Source organism: Psammomys obesus, unplaced genomic scaffold (genome assembly GCF_907164565.1).
Source record: "Psammomys obesus unplaced genomic scaffold, mPsaObe1.curated_primary_1811, whole genome shotgun sequence".
Lineage (NCBI taxonomy): Eukaryota > Metazoa > Chordata > Mammalia > Rodentia > Muridae > Psammomys > Psammomys obesus.
Genome location: NW_026585644.1, coordinates 4,226,652 through 4,236,955, shown reverse-complemented (window position 1 = coordinate 4,236,955; position 10,304 = coordinate 4,226,652). Strand labels below are relative to the sequence as shown.

At 43.3% G+C, this 10,304-nt stretch overlaps 1 protein-coding gene across 1 annotated transcript in view; it reads right to left on the bottom strand.

The window, feature by feature from the left end:
- Nucleotides 1-10,304, bottom strand: part of Znf277 (zinc finger protein 277) — a 96,385-nt gene that overhangs the window by 73,100 nt on the left and 12,981 nt on the right. The window lies entirely within an intron of this gene.

Below are 10,304 nucleotides of genomic sequence, written 5' to 3'. Positions count from 1 at the left end.
TAGACATGATGACACGGGGCTGAAAGTCTAGACATGCATAAACAGGGTTGAGAGTCTAGACATGATGACATGGGGCTGAAAGTCTAGACATGCATAAACAGGGTTGAGAGTCTAGACATGATAACACGGGGCTGAGAGTCTGGACATGGTGACACGGGGGGAGAGTCTAAGACATGATGACAGGCGGCTGATAGTCTAGGTCAGAGAACAGATGAGAGAATCAACAGAATGGGAGTGAACAGTAAAGGAAGCACCAAACAACACTGTAAGAAAAGTTATGTATGTCATTTGGAATTGTGTTTTATAGGAAAAAATTCTTCTGAGATAGACAGTGTTTGGTACTGGAAAGCAAAAAGACAGAGATCCATGTGAGAGATGGATAAGAACAGCTAAAAATCCAGGATATACTAATCTCTAAAATAATTATGGGTTTTGAATGCATACAAATATAAATATGTAAGATCAAGTTTAAGGCCATCAAACAGAATTTATGAATGACCATATATATGTGTGTGTGTATGTGTGTTGTATGTATTTACACACATATAACCATATATATACATTTATATGTATGCACAGAAAACATTACATATACATGCATATAAAATGTGGTACACACAGATTTATATAGATGCACAGAAAATTCTGGAAGGACAGACACTAAAACACTAACAGTTAATCCAGCACAAGCTCCCACTCTTGAGTTATGGGCAGCTGGGACTGCTGATGGTTTCTGGTGGAAACACGAGTTTTCCTTAAGGGTGTGGGGCTCCTGGTAGGTACACCATGCTCCACTGGAAGGCCCCACAACTAGGAGGATGGGGAGCATAAACTGTACTCAATGGTTATTGGGAATTAGAGAAAGAAATAGAGAGAGAGGAAGAGAGAGATGACAGTTAGGGGAGGTGGGGTGGATCTGGGGGATCGAGGTGAAATGGAAGTATGATCAGAACATATTGTTTGTAATACTCAATGTTGAAGGACCCTGCTGTTTGAGGCTGCAGTCCTCCCAGTCTGGATCGCCATTCTGAGCTCGGCCTGAAGGTGCAGGACTCCCTCTCCCCAGCAGGGCCTCCTGCTCTCTGCCTGACTTCATCTGGAGAGTGTCTGTATACGTAGATGCCCCTACCCACATTTGATATATGGCCTTTGACACAGCATCCTGCTAGCTCTCCCTCCTGTGACTATAAGATAATTAGGTATTGTGTTTCCATTCATACGATAGGAGCGTGCTGTTTAATGCAAATCAAGTATCCTTGAAGTGCCTAGTTTTAGCCAATTATGTACACTTATACTTGGAGCCCTTGACCCACTCCCCAAGGGGTATATAGCCTTTGTTCTCTGGAGTTAGAGCTGAACTAGCTCCCTGCAGTGATTCCCAGAGCGTCTGATCTCCGTACAGTGCTCGTGGGCCTTTCCAGGCATGCACCTCATCTTGTGCCCCTCCTGACTTTGTGGAGGCCAAGAGCCCCCCAGGGAAGAATTAAAAAGATTAATAATGATTATCCCCAAATAATAGACTGAGAATGATCTTCCCCTTTTTCGTATACTTTCTGGTATCATATAATTTTATTTATTGTGTTGCTCATAAAAATTCAGTATTATAACTAGGAAATATAAGGATGTTTTATCGCTATCCTAACTCTGCTTTCATTGCTAACATGCTTTGTCTTATGACTTCCAACTATTTAAGATTCCTGAGCATTTTGGTTCTTTAGTATTGATCAAAATGTAAGAAATAAGGCCAATCAATCATAAAATCCCACCCACTTCTTCAGAGGCACATACAGTTTTCTGCCTTTAACAGTAGCTGATAGGCCAGTCTCCACCTGCAGGCAAGGCCTGAGCTTTGAGTGCAGCCTGAGACTGCATGCATGTGCTGCCGACGTCTTGAACACAGCTACCGTCCTTCATTGCCATTGCTGCTCAGCCTCACACCCCATAGATGGTGAAACACTGAGCTTTACATAGCCTTGACCTTTGTCATTTGTCCATATATGTGAGTACTCGGAAAGTAAAGGTACAATTTGATGCTCCTATCCTGGGTCTCACACAGTCTTGAAATAGTATAATCTCAGAGAATACTAATTAACATATTTTAATTAACATCCATACATGAGAGAGGCAGTGGTGGTGCACACCTTTAATCCCAGCACTTGGGAGGCAGAGGCAGATGGATCTCTGGGAGTTCCAGGCTAGCCTGGTCTATAGAGAGAGAGTTCCAGGACAGATAAGGCTACCTAGAGAAACAAGGCCTCAAAAGCCCGGAATGAATGAATGATCGAATGAATGGATAAATACCCATACATGTATATAATGTGTTTTAATCAGATTCAGCCTCCATTTAGTCCTTTATCCCAAGGGTGCTCGCTCATGCTCTCTTTTTCTCTCCCTCTCACCCCCACAACACCCACAGTCTATCTGAGGCTTTCTGTATGTGCTTGGATGCTGGGCTATCAGTTGGAGCTGACATTCTTGAAGAAAAGTGACTCTCCCTCCCACAGCAGCCATCAGTGGCCAGTAGCTCTTTAGTCAGGGGCTGAGCTGAGCCTCTCTTCTATTCATGCTGGGATTTTGGCTGCCTTGATCTTGTTTAAGTTTTGTGTTTGAATAAAGAATTCTAATTCTAAATTATAACAACTTAAAAAATCTTTGGTAAAGCCTATAGCATGTCAAATGAGGAAGAACAAGAAAAGCCTCAGCTATCTCTCTGTGGCACAGAAGCAGCCAGAAGTCCTGTAGCGCACCAGGGAAAGGCCTTTCACTTCCGGCTCGTTCTGGGTTAGAAAGTTCACACGTTTTAGGGAGAATTCTTCATCTGGGTATCAGTTTAAACTACAGAAAGAACATGATCTATTAACAAGACTCCTGGTGTCCTGCTCTACCTCTGCATCCTCTCAGCACGCAGGGAAAATCCACTTTGCTTTGGATGACACACAGGTCTTCTCAATGAAGTCTTTATTGCCTTCTCGACACCATTATTTGTTCAGGCTTTGATGAAATGCTGGTAGAGGGGTCCCTGAGCCCTGATACAGATGCCTCTATAGGAAAGGCCTACTTGCTCTTGGTCACCTTAGAGAGTTCTGCCCAAAGAACCTGTCTCTGAATCCCACAGACAGACACAGAGGCTGGAGATCTCTCACTCCCTGTGGGCTTCTGCGTGGCTCTCAGTTCCTAAGGCTGCCCTCCTGTGTGTTTCCCCTAGTCTAGATGTGAAGCAGCTCCTTCAAAACAGGAGTTTGGTCCTTGCTCTTTTTGGCACCTGCTAGCACTTAATTAGTGCTTAGTAAACACTTGCTGAGGCTCAAACCCAGAACATCAACAGTGTGAGTCTTCATTTCCAGGGAACTGTCAGTGCGCTCTTGTTCTGATTTGGTGGCAGTGTAGCGGAGAACAACGAGCAGGTCTGCGAAGCACCCAGTAGCAACAGAAGGGCAGAATGTGGGAGACCTTACGGGTTAGTCTTCAGACCCTGCTCCTGCTCTCCAGCTTTACTTCTCTCCAGGGACCGCAGCGTTTACGAGACTGTGGCGCGTGCCTGGACCTCACCCTGCTCCTCTTCTGCTCTGTGTTTGTGAACAGTGTTATTGTAGCTCAGGTCTGTGCTCACCTACAGGTGCTGGAGTCTTTTCAGGTCCTCTGACCTGCCCCACTTCTCCCATGAAGCCAACCATGATTACCCTTTCCCGGCAAAGCCTTTTGCTCAGAGCTTAGACTACTTCCTGCTATGTGCCTCTCCTTCCCTGCTAAACTCTAAGCTCAAAGAAGACACAGACTGTAGCTTGTCCCTTTAGGCCATTTCTCAAGGCAGTTTCTTTCTGTATTAACAGCAAAGCAAACCCACTTTATAATCACAATAAATGCCAAGCGACGGTTTAAAGGAGGAAGAGGATGCTTACACTGTTCAAGGGAGACAAACAAGGGTCAGGACCACAGGTGGCATGTCTCAGCTCAGACGCTAGTGCTACGCACAACCTTGCGCTTATGGATGTACAATGGCTCATGGAACGTTTCTTCATAGAACTTTACATCTTTGAAATTATCAGCCAAGGTATCCCACTCACTGAAGCTCTCTGCAGTAATGTTATTACTTTTGTTTTGCTTATAAAAAAGCAGATGCCCAGGAACTGAGGTTTACTCAAGGCTTCCCTGTGAGCGAGTGAGCAATCCGAGTCTAGTGCCACAGCTCAGGGCTCTTTGCACTTTTCACTCTCAAGCTCAGCCTGAGACCAGATTTCTGGGGCTGTATACACAAAAGACAAATTGATAGCTATCTTTCCATAACCAAAAGGACTTGGCATATACTGTAGACACTTAAAATACTTCGAAGAATTAACAGGAAGGACAGCAAAAATAGCAATGATGGCAAATTTACACCCTAACAAATTGTATACATTGGGTAAAAAGGGCTCAATATTAATAGACAGTGAGAGCAGAACCAAGGCTCCAACTCCATGATGCCGGGCACCAGCTACTAATTTCTATAAAGAGGTTACAAAAATAAAAAAGATGCCATGTACACGCTGCTTGATCAGAACAGAACAATGGCTATTTGGAATAAAGGCAATGTATTCAGTAAATGCTGCTGCTTAAATGGTAGCTCATAGAGCCTACATCATGTAGCCCCTCATGATGTGCTCTTACTTTAAAATAGTCTTTGCATTTGTCTCTATGGTAAAAATCTTGACAGCCATGGATGAACTCTCAATGTAATGACAGAAGAGTGCTCGCTAGAGACAGGAAAGGAGAAGAAACGCAAACAAGAGAAGAGAGCATGAAGCGACAAAGACAGGCGACCTGAGTTATGCTGCCACAGCCAGGACACTCAGCGCCTCCAAATATGGCAATAGGCAGGGCATACCGGGAGTCTTCAAAAGCCGAGTGGCCATGCCGGAGACACCACTTTGGACATATGGCCTTCAGAACTGTGAGTGAGAACATTTCTGTGTCAGAACACAGTTTGTGGGAACTTAGAGACCCCGCAGGAAACACAGTAACAAGATGAATGACTAACATTAGAATCCATTTCTGTACAAGTAATTAGAAAACTAGGAAACTACTAGTATATGAGGAGGCCTACAAAAATGTAGATAGTGGCTTCAGCTGTGGGTGCAGGAAAGACATTAGAAGTGACACGGGTGGTGCACGCTTTTAATCCCAGCACTCTGGAGCCAGAGGCAGGAAGATCTCTGAGTTCAGGAGCAGCCTGGTCTACAGAGCAAGTTCCAGCCAAGGCCACACAGAGAAAACCTGTCTCAAAAACAAATGCAAACAAACAACAAAACCAGTGACACCTGTGGCTGGAAAAATGGACGCTGTTCCAGAGTTCCTGACTGGACCGCCAGCCTCCACAAGAGGCTCATAAATTTCTGTGACTCCAGGCTCAGGACATCTCACCTGGACACCAGGCATTACTGTGGTACACACACACAAGCAGACAAAATGTCTACACACGTAAAATAACGAAATCAAATAAAGAGGATAAGGCTCGTGAAGCACACAGTCATGGAGTACCACTTACAAAGCTACAAGTCAGCTCAGGAACAAATGGGCATGCATCTGAACTCACACAGATAACACTGGTGGAGCTCTGGCTGTTCTCAATGCCCATAAGAACAATGTGCTAAGAGTCTGACTCTCTAACGTGCTGCCACAAACATGATTTCAGGAGGAGCAACAAGAAGAGAGCCATCTACTCTGTGCTGCAAGCTCTGCCCAAGTCAGTCTATGAGGAGAGCACAGTTAATGGAAGTGAGAGTCCTGAGGAAGTGGAAAGTTGCCAGTTGGATCGCAGGTCTGCCAACTAGAAGTGAATAACAACGGGTACCATGATTCACACACTAAAGCTGTCTGAAACAACCTTTCACCAAACAATTTCTCTACAAGCTGTGGTCTGAACATCAAAGAGTGCCTGAATTTATCACCTGATTCATACATGGCAACATTCTACTGACTCTTCTGACACTGACCGCGCGCACACATAGGTTACAAAAGGACTCACATGCTGAAGTCACTGAAAGCTGATACAAGAATGTAGGTTAAATTTTTAATAAACTTAAATAATACATTCAATAACTATGGTTACCTGACAATATAATAAAGGGTTGAATACTCCAAACGATGGGTCAGACTGGTTGCTGAGAGAAAACGTTCCTGTCCTACATGTAATAGTTCAGTCTTAATTTTAGATGCAGTAAGAGGCGATACTAAAATTAAATAAATAGGAATGCAGGTATAGGTTAGTGGTAGAGCACACTCTGAGTAGGTGAGGAAGTAAAAGCAAAGCGGAAAGCAAGGAGAGAAAGAAAAGGCACCCACTTGAGCAAATATTGAGTCAAAATGGTAGGTTTTGTTCATATAAATATTTTAAGAAATTATTATATCTTAGATAAAGATACTATACCATTCAACAGAAGAAAATGCTGTTTCTTGTGTCTAAGGCATTTTGCAGCCTCCACTACTGTTCTCCGACTAAGGGCCCAAAGCCAGGCAGGCATGCTGTGAAAGGGACCACCCCGAGAGCCTGCCAAACCCCCAGGGGTGGCCTCTCAGAAGAACTGTTTGGAATGTCTAAATTCTTTTTTTTTCCAATGGGATTTTTATTATTATTATTTAACAATTTATTCACTTTGTATCCCAGTTGTAGCCCCCCCCCCCCATTTCCTCCTTAATAAATAACGGAGAGATAACCCTGACTAGTTCCCTGAATAGAATTCCATGCAATACTAGCATGGGTGAAACTTGAGTAGGCGTTATTCATAACCAAAGAGGCAGCTACATGTTTGGAAAACTATATAGACTTATTCCCTTCAGAACAACAACAAAATTAGAATAAATTCTGGAAGAAAGGTACATAACCTATATTTGTAAATTATTCACTCATGCATGAAATTCTATACATGTAGAAAGCCAATACTTTTTGTCTCATAATTCTATGCAATAAGAGTCATGTCCCTATAAGCATAAAAAACAGTAACCTAATGTTGGTTCTACCTAACTCACTTACATAGTGAATAAAAATGTTTCTATAAAAACATCTTAAGAGCATGACAGCACAGAAATGGATTTCTTTGTAGTCCACTACCTAAAGGGTTTAGTTCATCTCTAGTTCATCTGGGTTCTCAGAAAATGTCAATTTCACTGAGCATGGTGGTGCATCTCTAACCTAAGCACTCAGGAAAAAGAGAAGAAATCCATGTGAGTCTGACGCCAGGCTGGTCTGCATTTTGAGTTCCACGCTGGCTAGGGCTACACAGAGAAACCCTGTCTCAAAAACACACAAATAAACAGCAGCAGCAGCAGCAGCAACAACAACAACAAAAACAACTAAAAAGTAAGTTTACATGTCTGCTTTTCAAGTACTGAGAAGAAAACAGGTCTGGGTGTGTAGCTCAGTGATAGTGTCTACCTAGTGTGTGTGAGACACTGGGTTTGTAAAACCAAGATGCAATTAAAAAACAAAACAAAACTCTCTTTAAGGGAGTGATATCTGCTGGTTCCGAAAAATATCTCATGGACCCGGACATGCAAACTCACTTTTTAATTGTTTTTGTTGTTGTTGCTGCTGCTGCTGTTGTTTATTTGTGTGTTTTTGAAAGAGGGTTTCTCTGTGCAGCCCTCGTTATAAACATAATCTAATCTGTTCTGTCAATTAACAAACTCTAAGACATTTTAGAGAAGTGACAACAAGAGGAATATTGGGCCATGGCATCAAATTCCTTGCACTTTAAGGATCAGGAAGAAGGATGCTATCATTTTATACTGTGGGGTTATGTGACAGTTGGCTGACACTCAGAGATCTCAGGGCTAAGAGTTCAGTGGCCATAAGACCAGCTGTGTTGACCTGTCTGGTGCTAAGCCTCCTGCAAGAAGGCTAATGAGCACGGCCCCTCCTGTGCTCCCCTACCCCACCATCAGTGTGGCTGTGTTCTCTACATAGTGGCTTTGTGTCAACTCCGCCTACCTGATCTCATCTTCACAGAGGTCTGGAATGCCAGCTACAGGCACCTAGCCAGTTTCTTGATATCAAATCTCAACTTGTATTCTTTTTCTAGTAACTGGATCCTTCTTCTGTTGACCCGATCTATAACTTAATTGACTTGATACTTCACCCAGAATCCATGGTCCCCCAAACCTGCTTCTCCAAAGCCTGTAGTAACTTGCTTTCTGTCCCTAAAGTCCACTTTACATGCTGCTGTGTCTTTACTGTGGAAGATCATACCCCTCGGCCCCCCACCCTCACCCTCTACCTCCAGCTTAAACCATTCCTTACAGAAAGACTGGTCCTTGGCAGCCCACATTGCTCCATTTTAGCTGGAATCCAGTTAGGTTAATTTACAGAAATTCTCAGTATCTATCATCCTGGTATCAGATGGAATTCTCCATCCATCCACTCGCCTGAGATGTTCCTGATCACCCAGGTCAGCTTCTGGCAAGGACTTCCCTTCATCTCTGAGGTGTTCTCTCAGAAATGTCTGTCTCTCACCCTCTGAACACTCTCAGTCTTGTTGACTGTAGACCACCATCTCCCTTTTATTTGACGGTGAGGCTACTTCTCTATGAATAACTGTCCTATTACAGCAGGCAGCATTCCTGAATGTGGAACTGACCGTGCACTCACATTCATGATGTGCTCTGCCCAAATCTGGCTGAGCGATTTGGGACGGAGGTGAAGCAGAAGCCACCTGCTGAAACAGAATCTCCACAAACAGTCAGCTATGTCTAATGTCAAGGATTTCTTTACAGGACTGAATTGTCTGATTTTGGTAAAAAGGTTATACTAATCTCCTCTTAGATGAGAAAGAAGACTATAAATTCTGTTTAAAGCCTCTTTATACTAAGGTTATCTGTGTTTTGTGCAGGCCAGCAAGACTGTGGAATGGGAAGAAAGTTGCTCTAAGTGCTCAACACAAAGCAAACATAAGCTCACAGCTGTTGGTGAATATAAGTAGTTTTGTTGGAATTTAGGTAGGAGTCTGTGAAATCCCCATGATGTCGAAGACCTAGGAGGATCCTGTAGCTTTGGGTCTTGAACCAGAAAAGTGCTGACCCTAAGAGTTGGGTTACAACTCTGTTTGGTTCTGTGTTCCTACCCAAACCATTAGCCAGAGGCTCAGGAGAGTTACTTTAGGAGGCAGGCCTGCTCATCTTAGTCTTGACTCCTTGAGAAGATCCTAACCTGGATTCAGTCCCTCATAGCTGAGGTCATCGATCAGTCTCACTTAAGAAGGCTATGAAGGAATCTGCCCAACTTAGTGCCCTACAGTGGCCTGTCCACCTCAGTTTCTGGGCAGAGTAGGAAATAGCTCTGAAGTGGGCCCTATCCTCACTTAGCTCGAGACTGAGAAGACTGCCTTCCAGCCAAGGACCTATCTACATTCCCAGGGTAAACTGAAGGGAACCCAGCTCTAGAGCTAGAACAAAACAGGAAAAGTCAAAGAAATGAAAAGTGAGTAGTTTTTGCTTTGTTTTATTATTTTTTTTTGTGCATGCTATTCATCTACCTACCTACCCGTCTGTCTGTCTGTCTGTCTGTCTGTCTGTCTATCTATCTATCTATCTATCTATCTATCTATCTATCTATCTATCTATCTATCTTTTGGTATTTTTGAAACAGAAGTCTCACTGTGTGGCCCTGACTAGCCTAGAGCTTGCTTTGTAGACCAGCATCTGCCTTCTGAGTGTTGGGATCAGAGGTGAATGCTACCCAGTCTGGCCTCTTACTGATGGACCAACATGTGGGTAAGCTACTGTTGCAGGATATTTAATCCCATTGTGAACCCTGAGATTGTGAACTAAAAAAAAAAAAAAAAAAGCCTCTTTCTTGTTATGGTGTGGCTCAGCACCAGGACACACCTTTAACCCAAGAGCTTTTTGTTTATTTTAAACAAGTTGTTGTGGAGTGGCTCAGCCTTAGCACACACCTTTAACCCCAAGAGCTTTCTGTAAACAAGAGCTAAATAAAGTCAACCACAGGCCAAGAGGAGGAGCAAGCACTCAGTTGACAGGGAGTAAACAGAGGAAAACACAGCAAGGAGGGACTTTGAGTTGAAGGTATTTAAGAGAGTATGGAGAAGGAGAAGGGCTTTTTCCTTCTGAGGAGGGGGGTCAGCTGGGTGCTTTCTCTGCCTCTCTGAGCTAGCAGGCTTTCACCTCTGCATCTGGCTCTTGAGTCTTTATTGTTAAAACTGAACTTTTGAATTTAGTTTTTAAAAACAACAGACTATAGAAAGAAAAAGTAGAGCATGCTCAAATAACACATGAAAGAAACATCACAATTGACATCATAGAAACAGGAAAGGTCA